Raw genomic sequence first — 12767 nt, 5'->3', positions numbered from 1 at the left:
TTGTGCCAGGTGACTTACCTAGAACCACTCACTCACCGTAACAACATTTAATTCCCATTTCACAGATGAGGTCACTGAGGTTTGCAGGGGTTATAAAACTTGCTGAAGGATACGAAGTTGTCGGGTGGAGGCACTATAATTCTAACCTCCATTCTCTGTCTCTGTCATTCCATGGACCATTCCCTGGACCGTGATTGCACATGCCTGTCCATGGTCTTTTATAAAGTATTATTTTATAAAAGTATTTTATACTATATTTATAAAGTATTATTTTATAAAACTCCATCTGGGGTTTTAGCCTGTTTATACTGCCAGGGACCAGGGCTAGAGATAAATAATTGTTTTGTTTTTTTCTTTTAGAGAAAATGTAGCGTGTGTCATTTGTGGTATCTTTATTTAGCTCTAAAACTAACCTGACGAGGATGGACCCTTTAAGATACTTCAGGAGATTTGGCAGTAGCCTTGGTGGTTGGCAGTAGCTTGCCAGCTATTAAATGGTTCTGAATATATGGAGACTTGTAATTTCCTTCTTGGAAGGGCTTTGCCAAAGAGATCAAGCCACATGCAGAATCCCTGAACACACATTGGCATATGCAGGAACTCTGTTTGTGCAAATGGATTCTTGGAACCAATCAGACTAACTAGGTATTTTATCTTTTGGCCCAATACCAAAAACTGGCACAAATAACACTACCCCTGCCGTGCACCAAAGTTCAGAATAATAAATCAGCAGCCTCGTAATTATATTGGGAGAGCCAGCTTTCTTCTCTCAGTGAGCAGACTGATGTATCTGTTTAGACTGGATGTCTTAGGGCTCTCTGGGAACCTGGGCTGACTTCCTAGTACCCAGGCAGGCACTGCCCCAGATCTGTGTGTGTAGAGGTGAGTTCCCACTGTGCAGGTCTGCTGGGACCAAACTGGTTTCTAAACCTGTCCGGCTTCTCTGCGAGGTCTGTAGCTGTCAAGAGCAAAACAAAGTAAAGGACTGGAGATGGCAGAAAGGCAAAAGCTCATCCATCAGGCTGTGCAAGCAGAAGGTGGAAAGCCTTCCTGAGCTGCCTGATTCTAGGTGGTTATTAACTTAGCACTTAGGACAGCCTCAGACAGGAGCGGATGGACCAGGTAATCCTTTTGCCTGAATTCATGCCATTTCTTCAGCAATTGAAAGAAAGGACTTGAAGCAGATTTAGATGGGCAAAATAAGACATACAGGAAGGCCATTTCATACAGGGGAGAAAGTTACCTGTCCCTTGTTCTGCCTTGGTTCGAAGCATATATGAAAATAGTCATATTAACACATTAATGAGGGGAGAAGGGGTGGGTGAAAGGAAGAAGCCTACTCCTAAATCCTGTGGCAAAAATCTGCAGGTCAATCACATTAGAATTCAAATGTATCCTTACGTTCTAGTACCAAGCTTTATCAATACTTCATGGATACATTCTGAAACTTTGCCCACGGGTGTGAACGATTCCCCTGTGGATATATTCCCTGCCTGATTTCTGAGTGGCTTAATTTGCATGTCTGACTCACATGCCTTCCCCACGTTAAATTAGACGGTTTATTTTCTGAGATCAAGTTGGCTGTTTGGTCTTAGTGGCTGCATCTCTTTGCTTTAAGTGGTTTTCTCCGCTGGGAATCCTCACGTGCTTGGTACCTTTTTAGTGCACAGGCCTTAGTTCAATTTTGCCTTCTCCAAGAGGCCTTTCCTCACTTCCCTCCACTCCTAGCCACTCTCTGTCACATGTCTTTGTTTAATACTTCACACACTCTAAAATTATCCCACTGATCTGTTTCCCTGTTTGTTTTTCCCCACCACCCATGGATGGATCTTGTCTTATTTTCCATCGTATCCCCAGCGCTTATGACAATATCGAGCACACAGGGGACATGTGTGAGGTATTTCCAAATATGGAATGAGCCCTCACGTAGCACTGACCATGTGCCAGACACCATCCTGAAAGCTTTATGAATATTAACTCATTGAATCCTCACAACAGGCCAGTGAGGTAGGTCCTACGCTTGTCTCTATTTTATAGATCCTCAGGTAGGATCTGAACTTGGGCAGTCTGACTGCAGAGCACGTGCTCTAAAAAAACTGCCTTATGCTGCCTCTCTAACATTTTGCTGAAGAAGTGAATGGGCATCTGTCATCACCATTATTTAAAGATTCATATGTTCGTTATAAGCTCTAAGTCCAATAAACACAAATATCATGATCCTAAAAATAGGTTTTAAATGTATGACAGATAGCATACAAGGTTCAGAGTCACTAGGTTTAGAATGTCACCGTCTTTGGGATAATGGGGACACAGTCTCATTCTTGGTTCCTGACTCTCTAAGGATAGCTCTGTAGCCTCTGGTAGAGAAACAGGAGGTTAAATCCCGGAGTGACACCGATACCACAAGAAGCAAATATCTTTCTCTTTCAGCTGCCACAGCCACTGAAAGATTGATCGAACGGCTGCAGGATGACAGCAACATTTAAAAATCCTGATGGGTTTTATAACTTGAGTATTTTGAAATGTATTGTTATTTCCGGAGCTTTACCTCATGTACTTTGGTTGATTGACTTGTTTAAATTGATACACTTTAAATCAATATCATAAATGTGTGCACTTAGTTTTTAAAATCAATATACTTAGTTTGCATGCACACTTGGTAAGTTCTTAAGAATCTTAGACACATATAAGGCTTTACAACTTTTTAAAAGGATTTCCCGTTTATCCTCTTATTTTATTTCAAAGCACCGCTGAAGGAGAGAGAGCTGGAATAAGTTATTTCCTCTGGCATGGTTGACTCACAGGTCGCTGTTCTGGACTCTGTGGTTTTCTTCCTGCCTCTGTGCCCGCTCTCAAATCCCCTTTGTTGGTTCCTCTTCATCCTGCAACAGTGAAACACTGGCACGACCCAGGCCTCAGCCTCCGGGCATCTTCTTTCCTCTACACTCACTCCCCTGGTGGCCCCATTCCATTCCCTTGACTTCAAGTACCATGTTAATGCTAATGATGTTCAATTGTCTATTTCCAGCTCTGTTCTGTCTCTTTAGCTCAAGGCCTGTTAGTCTCTCTGACATCTCCATTTGGTTGTCTCCGGGGTATTTCAAACTTAACTGCCCCCAACTGGGGCTTCCAAAGTTGCTGCTCTCAGCCTTGCCCACTTTAGTAAAAGACCACCCCATGCTTCTAGTTGCCAGGCCAAAGACCTGGGGCCATCCCTGACCCCTCTTTCTGACGTGCCCCATCTGATCTGTCACAAATCCTGTTGTTTCTACTTTAAAAATATAGTGTATCCAGAATCTGGCCTTTTTTTTACATTCCACCGTTGCCACCCTGGGCCAGACCACTGTCCCCTTTTGCCTGGTTAATTGCAGTAGCCTCTTAACAAGCCTCCTGTTTCTTCTTTACTGCCCTTTGGTCTATTCTCAGCACAGCAGCTGGAGTGATTCTGTTGTGGTCAGATCCTGACCCTCCTTCACCCAAAACACTCCAAGGTCTTCCCCTGTCACTTAAAGTCCGTAGTCTCTCAGTTACCTCCACGACCCGCCATGCTCTGGTTCCCTCCCCTCTGACAAATCTCCCCCTACTTCCCACACACGCCTCCTTGCTGTCCCTTCAACATTCCCCATCTCAGGTCCTTTGTGCTTGCTCTTCTCTCTGCCCAGAGTGCCTTCCCCCACAGAGTTCTGCGGCTTTCCCCTCACTTCCTTTAGGTCTTTACTCAAATGTCACTTTCGTGACATTCCCTAACCACCCTATTTAAAATTGCTATGTAGCCCTGGCCCTTCCAACCCTCCTTCCATGCTTCTTCTGAACACCTAAATCACGATATAGCATTCTATATGTGTTAACACAAGGCTTATTTCCTACCTGATGTAAACATAGTGATCATAATGATCGTGATCTCATAGCGTTGTTGTGAGGATTAAATGAGGTACTACTTGACATAGAGTAAGCTCCCGGCACATGTTCATGTCCTTATGCTTTGCATGCTGTAGTACTCAGTTCAGTGTCTTTTTAAAAACTGAAGTATAGCTGATTTACAATGTTGTGTTAATTACTGCTGTACAGCAAAGTGATTCAGTTATACATACACGTACATTCTTTTTTATATTCTTTTCCATTCTGGTTTATCACAGGATATTAAACATAGTTCCCTGTGCTATACAGTAGGACCTTGTTGTTTATCCATTCTATATATAGTAGTTTGCCTCTGCTAACCCCAGACTCCCAATCTGTCCCTCTCCCCTCCCCTTTGGCAAGCACAAGTCTCTTCTCTATGTCTGTGAGTCTGTTTCTGTTTCGTAGATAGGTTCATTTGTGTCATATTTTAGATTCCACATATAAGTGATATCATATGGTATTTGTCTTTCTCTTTCTGACTTATTTCACTTAGTATGATAATCTCCAGGTCCATCCACATTGCTGCAAAAGGCCATATCTTGTTCTTTTTATGGCTGAGTAGTATTCCATTGTGTATATACACAACATCTTCTTTATCCATCCACCTGTTGATGGACATTTAGGTTATTTCCATGTCTTGGCTATTGTAAAGAGTGCTGCTATGAACACTGGGGTGCATGTATCTTTTTGAATTATGTTTTTTTCCGGATATATGCCCAGGAGTGGGATTGCCGGATCATATTTAGGTTTTTAAGGAACCTCCATACTGTTCTCCATAGTGGCTGTATCAATTTACATTCCCACCAACAGTATAGGAGGGTTCCCTTTTCTCCACACCCTCTCCAGCATTTGTTATTTGTAGACTTTTTACTGATGGCCATCCTTACCAGAGTGAGGTAGTACCTCGTTGTAGTTTTGATTTGCATTTCTCTAATAATTTCAGCTCAGTGTCTTAATGCAGTAATGCCCAATTCATTGCTTTTAAACAAGTGAAAGACTTAGCTGTTGGTCGGCATTTCTTGCCTTTGTTCTGGAGAATACACATGAGGGGAGGGCAGCATGATACTAAGATGATGCCTGAACACAACTCCCAACAGTTGTAGCTACTCAGAGAGGTCTTGCTTTAGCAGTGATCTGAGTCAGTCTGATTTCAGGTAAGGTTCTGAAAAATAGGATGGGTCCCCCCAAAGAGAAAGCTGTTCCCTAGGAGCATGACCTTTAAAATGTACTCGGTAATAATGCCTTCTGAAACACTGATGCAATTAGATGTGTTTCATTAATTGTGTTTTCTGAGCCAAGCAGTTTGAAAGAACATGTTCCCTTCTGTCTCACTGTCATGTTTGCATCAGTCCTTCAACAAATTAATCTAAATAAAAGCAGCTTCCCCGCAGGGGTGAGTTAAAATAAGCCACCATTCACATGATTATTACTTCATCGTGCTTTTACGCACATTCCTTGGTGCTTTTTAATTATATATAATTACCAGGGAACAGGGAGTAAAATCTGTTTAATCTAAAATGAAACACGCTAAATAGATAAAGTTTCCAGTTCCTGTTTTTCTTTTAAGGTATGACTCCAACTCAGGTTCAAGGGTGTAGGCCCAGAGCTTGCAGAAAGTGCAGCCTCCATGATTAGAGGTTATTTATTTCATGGGTGTGCTATTACTTTTTTGTCATGCAACTTGGCAATTCAAGTAGTAGCATCTGGGGTGCAGTTATTTCAAATGCCAATTTTTTCCCCACCTTATAAAATAATTGCAATTAACTGCAAACAAGAGTTAAACTTGAGGATAGCATATGGTGACTTTGATACGACAGTATGTTTTTACTGCAGTTTTCAATGTGTATGTTTTTGAGGATGAGCAATTTTATTAAAGCTTGTTACAGCGATCATATTAAAATGTATTGTCAAGACATGCCATAGCTCAGTGGTTAGATCTCAGGCCCTGGAGACAGACTTCCTGTACCTGCATCTAGTTCTACCTTTTGCATTAGTTACACCATTTTATGCAACTGATGTAACTTCTCTCTACCTCCATATCTTCATCTGCACCACGAGGAGACAATACTAGCCATCTCAAAGGACTGTTTGTAGAATTAAATGAGGATGTATAAAGTGTTCAGAATAGAACACTCAATGATAGCTAATTATTGTTATCAGTCAGGAAGGGCGAGGTTAATCTAACAAATAACTGCAAAATCCCAGTGGCTTCAAATAACAATGATTCATTCCTTGCTCAGGCTACATGGCCCTCGGGGAGTAGCCATTATTTCAAACGCTGCCAGTTACTGTGGCAGAAGGAAAGATAATTCTGGAGGGTCTTGCACCAGCAGTTAAATGCTCCAGGCTGGAAGTGGTATTGTCTCTTCTGCTCCTAACTCATTGGCCTGAATTAGTTACATGGCCGCACTTGACCACCTAGAGGCCAGGATGTGACATGCCGTACCATGTGCCCGGAAGGCAGAGGGCAAGGATTTGGGGCAGACAGCGCCAGGACATCCACAGTTTCTGTTGTGGATATCCTAAGTGCTTCTATAGTGAAAGCGTTTGGTGCTCTCAGTCTGAGTGGCCTTAACCTTTTTGGTCACTGGCTGTCACTACTGGTTAGGGAGAATGGGGATGTCTTAGAGAACAGCAGGGTGAGCAGAAGGCTCTATTTAACTTTTGCATGTCAATCTGAGCCACTGAACCGTCTGCAATATAAATGACTTATAAATGTTCTCCATTAAAACTAAAAAGACCAGTTCTAAGACTTTAAACATGTCAGGTCAAAGACAGTGTTATCCATACCTCCCCCTGCCACACCACTGATGTCCACCTCCTCTATTCAAAGCTCTGCATGGTTTCCCAAGGCCTAGTAGATGTGGTTTTATTTAGATATCCCCAGGCCTACATTTGTTTATTTGCCTTGGATTCCTGTAGGGCCATCCAAATGCCAAAAACAGATGACTTACAGTCATTACACTCTTGATCATCTATGCAAATGGTTGGCAATCTTGAGCAATGTGTATTTGCCTTTGATTAGGCTTCTTCTGTTCTGTGGCCAAGATCCCTATCCCCTCACCCTTCCAATCCTCCTGGGCCTTCTTCAGCATAGGAAGGGTCACCCATTTTATTGTCTTCTGGTGTCTATTCAATCATCTCTCAGATGGACTGGGCTCCTGTTTGGGAGTGTGGGTGATGTGAATGAGAGCTGGGTTTTGGTTTCTTTATCATCTCTGAATACTTTGATAATTTATTCTGGGCTTTCCCATTGCTGTAGCACTGATGGAGAAGACAGCAGCACAGATTAGATTTCAGGAGTCAAGGCTGGTTTGAGGAAAGGGAGAGCAAGGTGGATTCCTTTTTCTACAAGAGTATTACTGGGAAGGAAAAGTCATAGCCATTGTCACCCCCAGCCCACACCTGTCATGATAATACATCCCTCCATGCCTTTCCTTATACTATCTCCCAACCCACCTGCAAGGGCTTTGGAGGCAGAAATACCTGCATTCAAATTATAGGCCTAACATTCATTATTGCTGTACGACTTAGGGGAAAATTACCCAACTGCTCTGACCTTCTGTGTCTTCATTGGCAAAGTAAGGTTTAATAACACATGATGTGAAGGGCTGTTGTGACACTTAGATAATACATGTCAGTTCTTGACATAGTCCCTGGCATGAAAAGATTCTAAATTAATTGTGGCTGTTATTAATTAAAACCCAGATTAGGTTTTATTTCTTCTAGGAACTCTAACCTGACTACTGCAAATCCGGTAACAAATAGACCCAAAGTATATTAGCTTAAATGTAGTAGAGGGGTTTTTTCTGTTTGTTTAATTTTTAAAAATTTTTACTTTTTGGCCGCAATGCACGGCACGCAGGATCTTAGTTCCCTGACCAGGGATTGAACCCGTGCCCCCTGCAGTGGAAGCGTGGAGTCTTAACCACTGGACCGCCAGGGAATTCCCTGTAGTGGAGGTTTATTTCTCCTATTATGGTCCAAGGAAGTAGTTCTAGGTTGTGGATTGGGGGAGGTGGGAGGGGATCCTCTCTGCTCTGTACAGTCATTTAGAAACTCAGGATGATGTGGCTCTGCTGTCCTCAGTACATGGCCTTCAGTGTCACTCTAGTCAGTCTTTGCCATTGTATCCCAAGGCAAGGGGAGAAACATGGAGGGGCAAGTGTGGGCTATTGTATGACCCAAGCATCCCAACTCTGTCAGAGTCCACCAGAAAGAAATTTATCACTACAGATTGCTGCAAGGGAGGCTGGGAAATGTGCTTAGCTGGGCTTCCAGATGCCCCACTGCCAGGAGGCGACCAGCTACCTGTCTCAGACTCAGACCCTTTTCCATGTGTTAGGAGCATCGTTTCAATTAAACTATTGGCTCCTTGAATTACAGACCTTCTTTTAACCTTAATCTACAAAGTTATATTTAGTGACAGATATGTATTATTTAAGCCATCCTAAGAATGCTTCTTGAATTGATAGCACTCCTATATGAATAGGAGTATATTCTTTGGCTAAATAACTCAGTATTGGTCTCCATTGAATCTGAATGCAACTTCTTAGTTACTTTTTTTTTTTTTTTTTTGCGGTACGCGGGCCTCTCACTGCTGTGGCCTCTCCCGTTGCGGAGCACACGCTCCGGACGCGCAGGCTCAGCGGCCATGGCTCACGGGCCCAGCCGCTCCGTGGCATGTGGGATCTTCCCGGACCGGGGAACGAACCCATGTCCCCTGCATCGGCAGGCGGACTCTCAACCACTACGCCACCAGGGAAGCCCTCTTAGTTACTTTTGAGCAAAATGAAATCAAGTTTTAACAGGCTGGGTTAGGGATTAGATGTCTTGGACAATTCATTCTTTGTAACAATTCAAACGAAGCCAACAACAACAAAAACACTGAGCATTTTCCAGTGATATGTGCATTCCATTAGCAATTCCCAGTACTAAAGTTATTCATTATAGTTATTTACTGATACATTACAGCGTCTATTAGGTTCACAGTGTTATTTTTCAATCGTCTTTCACAATTACAGATTCATATATATTTTCTTGACGATAAACAGCATTTATGAAAATAAGTATAGTGGATAAATCATAATTTTTTAGGGCTTCAGGGTAGAAAAATCTGCTGTTGTACTTTCTTAAAAAACCTCTAATTTTAATCTAAAAGCCTAATAAAAACAAATGTTTGGATTGGTAAGACAATTTTCTTACCTCAGTTATGATTGGAAGTTTGCAAACAGAAGCCAAGCGAAATATACGAGGCAGATCACTGATTGAGTACAAATTATGATAAAGTGAAGCAAAATATTTGAAAACGTCCCCTCCTCTAGGCACACGTGCCAGTTAAGTTTCTCAGTCCCCAACCCGCCTTTTCCTTCACTACGTTGTGACATCAACCAGGCTTGCCTCTGCAAAGCATCTTTTTTGCTTCGCCAGCTGCTTTCTGGTTCAGCTCTGTGGACTGCACGTGCCAAAGACAAGAAGATGGGAGGAGGGTTTAGTAAGGGGACTTCCTTCTTTCCTTTTGGTTCCTGTCCTTGTATCACCCTAGCAAAGCCGTCATCCTACAGTCACATTTCACTCCTGGAGTAGTAGTTGAATCCAGGCAGCAGTGTTTGTAATACTCAGAATCAGACCCCTCACACCCCTCCAAGAAGTTAGCAGCAGCTGGTTGATGCCCTTTCTTTAGGGGTCTGGGTCCCAGGCCCATGGAGCCTTCCCTCCAAGCTCAGGGAAACCAGTACCAGCCAAATAGCTGCCCCTCCTTTTTTGTATTGGAGTATAGTTGACTTACAGTGTTGTGTTAGTTTCAGGTGTACAGCAGAGTGATTCAGTATTTTGGCAGATACATTGCATTATCTGTTATTACAAGATAATGGCTATAACGCCCCTTCTAAGCATCTGAGTCTCATCTCCATGGCACCCTACCTCCAAGCTTCTAAGTTTTAATAACTCCAACATCCTCCCTTTTTTCCTCTAGGTCTAGTGTTGGTAGCTGCTTCCTGCCGCTGCTACCTCCATGATAGCCTTCTCTTTTCCTTTTAAGGTTTCTGATAGCTAGTTAACAACTTTTTATATTATCTTCTCTCTGTTAAAATAACTCGTTTCTATCTCCTGCCTGGGTCCCAGCTGATACTTGAAGCTTTTATTATCAACAGGCAAGACCACCAGAATGCTATATATTTCAAGCACATCATCTTCACTGGAGATTGGGATTTTTGAAGGTTCAGTTTAATGATATGCCCTTTTACTAAAAGTTATACTTAAAAGAACAACTCAATGAGATTTGCTTCTGCATTTGGTATTAGGACAAGGGCTTGGGAATGAATAGATTTTCTGGATAAGCTTTGCCACTAATTCTATTATCTTGGAGCCAAACGTTTCTCTATGCCTTGTTTCCCCCTAGCTATACTAAGGGAAAATAGAACCTGCCACCGAGTGACCTTTACAAAGCCTTCAGACAGGTGAAGTATAGATCGTATTATTATATGGCTAGGGACAAAATGACTTATAGATGGGAACTCTTCTGAAGTGCTGACATTTGAAAACGTTTGTTTGATGGACAGGTTCCTAACTTCCTGGAATTCTTAAGCAGATATGCTTAGCATATTTAGAATTTTTTTTTATTAACTCAGGTTCATAGTCGTTACCTTTAATGGCTGTATTGCATTAGAATACATTTTTCTCCTTAGAGGTCATTGGTAAGTGGAGGGATGTTTTCCCATAAACAAAATTACCCCAGATTAGTTATAATAAAGAGGGAGGTAACAAGACAATTGCAACTATGGCTAACAGTTATTGAACTCTTACTAAATGCCAGGTGCCCTTCTAGGTCCTTTATACACATTATCTCATTTAATCCTCCAACAACCCTGTAAGGGAGGTCCTGTGATTTCCTCTTTATTGACGGGGAGATTAGGAACAGATAGAATTACTGCACAAGGTCCCACAGCCAGTATTGACAGAGCCAGAACTGAAGTCTGTCTGACTTCAGAAGCTGCCCTCGACTTGGCTATGTTCTTTATGGGTTTTGTTTATTTGTTTTTACTTCATACATTTATGTATGCAACAAATTCAGGAACAACTGCTTGAAAGCCATTGTGCTCGCAACTCATACCAATATGAGTAAGACATCGCCTTGCCTTTAAGGAATTTACAATCTAGTAAGACTAGGAGATTAAAAGAAGTATTAAAATACTAACTATAATACTGAGTAGTATGCAAAGCAGGACCCTAAAAGGAATAGAGTGTCCTGAGGAGCAGCACAGAGATAGGGAACGCAGCCTGATGTCATCAGGGAGCCTCCAAGGGGGAAGTACAAGGTGACCAGAACACTGGGTGGGTGAGGGATTGGGGTGGGAAGAAGGGCAGAAGGACGGGGCAGACAGGAGCTCACTGGGGAGAGCGGTGAGCGGGGAGGTGGGGATGGTAGATGGGGGCCAGGTTGCTTGGAAACCACGCTGACTCTTCAGAGAGCTTGCCACTCAGTTTCACCTTCTCGTCTATGTGTGAGAACGTTGAAAGTGTTAGACTGAGGTTAAATGGGCCAGGCATTAGAACCTAAAACATTGAAGGCAAATAGGAACCTGTAAGTAGCTCGCACCAGGCATGGGTCTGAGCACTTTAAATCTTCACAACAACCCTAGGAAACAGGCATTGTCATTATCTCCTTTTGACCGTGGGAAATGTGAGGCACAGAGAGGTTCAATAACTTACCCAGGGTCGCTCAGCTAGTAAGTGGCTAAACTGCGATTTGAATCCCGCCTGCCTGGCTCTACGGTCTGCTGGTCTTGATCACTATTATACAATCCCTTAAAAAAAGAATGAAAAGAAAGGGTAAAGTCAACCCTTTCTGAAGTTTTCCCCTAACGCAAACGGCACTCAGGGGGGCTTCTCTTCCCATCCTTCTGCTGCCCCATGGCACGTGGTGTTTTCCCGAGCCAGGGGCTTGCCAGGGTGGACTTGTCTGTCTCCCAGAGAGATGGTACGGCCTTGAAGAGGGGACAGCATCTCACACATCACCATGTGCCCAAGGTCCGCTGGGTGGCTGGCTCGTGCTGCTCTCTGAGCATCTTTACTGAGCAACTGTGTTCGCTCTGGGAAAGAATAAACTTCTTCAATGGTTGCACTTAGTTCTCTAAGATAAAACAAAAGAAGTTTCCTCTAACACAATTTTGGATTAAAGGAAACTTTCGCTCCAAGTTGGGTCAGTCCTTTTAAGATCCAAAGAAAGGAAGCCCTCTGTGACTCTCTTCTTCGTGTTGCTGGCCTGGCAGTTTTCTCATTTTAGTAAAACAAACAAACAAATTAAAAAAAACCCGCAAACCATTATCTCTTTTCTGGATGCCAAGAATAACTGATGGAAATGAGGCAAGTTCAAATGAAAGGAGATTTACTTACAAGGGGGGAAAAGATCAATGCAAGCCACAGCCGCACTGCTGAGGTTCAGAGAATCTGGCGGAATGATAGAGGATGCTCATCTTTTTTGAGCCAGTCTGATTTGTCTCTCACTTCCTCAGAATTTCCCTGGAAGAGAATTAGAATATACTTCCTAAAGCCAAACTGAACAGAAATTTATCTTTTCTTTATGATTTTGAAGCTCATTTAGGATATTGTACAATGTAGTAACCATTAATATGAACATTATATGTTTTCACAAAGATCATTCTGACTCTTTGAAATTTTGGGGTGCTTAGATTTTAGATAAATAAGAGTTTATTATGTTCATATCCATGAAACAGAAACAGACTCACAGATACAGAGAACAGACTTGTGGTTGCCAAGGGGAAGGGGGAGGGGGAGGGGGAGGGGTGGGATTGATTGGAAGTTTGGGATTAGCAGATGCAAACTATCATATATAGGAAGGCTAAACA

At 42.6% G+C, this 12767-nt stretch overlaps 1 long non-coding RNA gene across 1 annotated transcript; it reads right to left on the bottom strand.

Moving 5' to 3' along the window:
- Positions 1-2722: 2722 nt before the first annotated feature.
- Positions 2723-12461, bottom strand: LOC307193661. The gene is made up of 3 exons (XR_013830378.1): positions 12295-12461; positions 11611-11705; positions 2723-2882 (listed from the first exon to the last, which is right to left on the bottom strand). It is a non-coding gene; the product is annotated as an uncharacterized lncRNA (long non-coding RNA).
- Positions 12462-12767: the final 306 nt, after the last annotated feature.

Source organism: Stenella coeruleoalba (assembly GCF_951394435.1).
Source record: "Stenella coeruleoalba genome assembly, chromosome: 11".
In the NCBI taxonomy this organism is placed as follows: domain Eukaryota; kingdom Metazoa; phylum Chordata; class Mammalia; order Artiodactyla; family Delphinidae; genus Stenella; species Stenella coeruleoalba.
The sequence above is the reverse complement of the archived record's forward strand: the minus strand, read 5'-3'. Positions and strand labels throughout refer to the sequence as shown.